The following is a 1,118-nucleotide window of genomic DNA, read 5'->3' on the forward strand; positions in this document are numbered from 1 at the left end:
GCAATGGACGCAAAACAATGTCAATGTTCTTGATGCCACTGAACTCACTTAGAAATGGTGAAAATGGTACATTTTGTTACGTATGTTTTACCACAGATTAAAACGACCCCAACGCTAAGCCTTGTAGCCCTCCAGAAACTCTGGGAAAGAGGATAAGCCTTTTTGCACAGCGCTTTCCAGAGAATGTGTACAAGAGGCAGGCTCAGGCGGAGAAGGTGGGCCAGGCGGGCGAGATGTCCCGAAAAGGCAGAGCCACGTCGTTACAAGGTCTACTTTCCTCAGGGATTTCCCGCTAGGAGTGAGCATTCTTTTGTCACAGGAAAGCCTTGAGATTCTCCTTTCCTTTCACAAAGCCCTCCCAGTCAAAGACGTCCCTAATGTTGGGAGTTCCCTGCCTGCCCACTCCTTTCTCTCCTGAGCCATATGCCGCATCCCTCAGAACCCCATTCCTTAAGACTCCGCGGTCTTCCATGTTGGGTCCCGGCCACTGCCACACTACCCGTCAGCTGCTCGGACCCCACCCGCCGAACGCCAAAACGTGTGGGCGGGTTACGGGGGGCGTCCTCAAGCGCCCCGGAAGTCACCACCCCCCGTCGCCGGCGGAGGCGCCCGGGCGGGGCGCGCGGCTTTGATTGGCGGCAAGGTGGGACGATGCGTTACGTGCGACGATGCGTCCCCCTCCCCGCCGCTCCTGCGCGCGGTTAGCTTGGGGAGGGGCGGAGCGTGCGGCCCTGGGCGGCCATTACCCGGAACAGTCTCCGGCCTCGGGTCCCGTGACCCTCGGCGGAGCTGGCGGGAGGGGGCGGGGGTGGGAAGAGGGCGTGAGGAGGGAAGGGGAGGGAGGAGAGAGAAGGGCGGAGTAGGAGGGAGGGAAGGGGGCGGGGTGGAAACGCGTCACGTGATTCGGCATGGAGGCGGTGGCGGCGACCGGGAGGAGCCGCCGGGGCAGAAGCCGCACTTGTTAGTGTGGGGGGAGGTGGGGGCGGGGGACGCCGACACCGTCACCGTCACCCAGGGACGCCGAGGAGAAGGCGGGAGGGGGGTGGGGGCGAGATCAGGCTCCGACCCCCTGCCGAGGGGATGAGGGGAGCATGGGTGCCAAGGAGTCACGGATCGGA

This window comes from Rhinopithecus bieti, unplaced genomic scaffold (assembly GCF_001698545.2).
Source record: "Rhinopithecus bieti isolate Rb0 unplaced genomic scaffold, ASM169854v2 scaffold_5497, whole genome shotgun sequence".
Taxonomy (NCBI): Eukaryota; Metazoa; Chordata; class Mammalia; order Primates; family Cercopithecidae; genus Rhinopithecus; species Rhinopithecus bieti.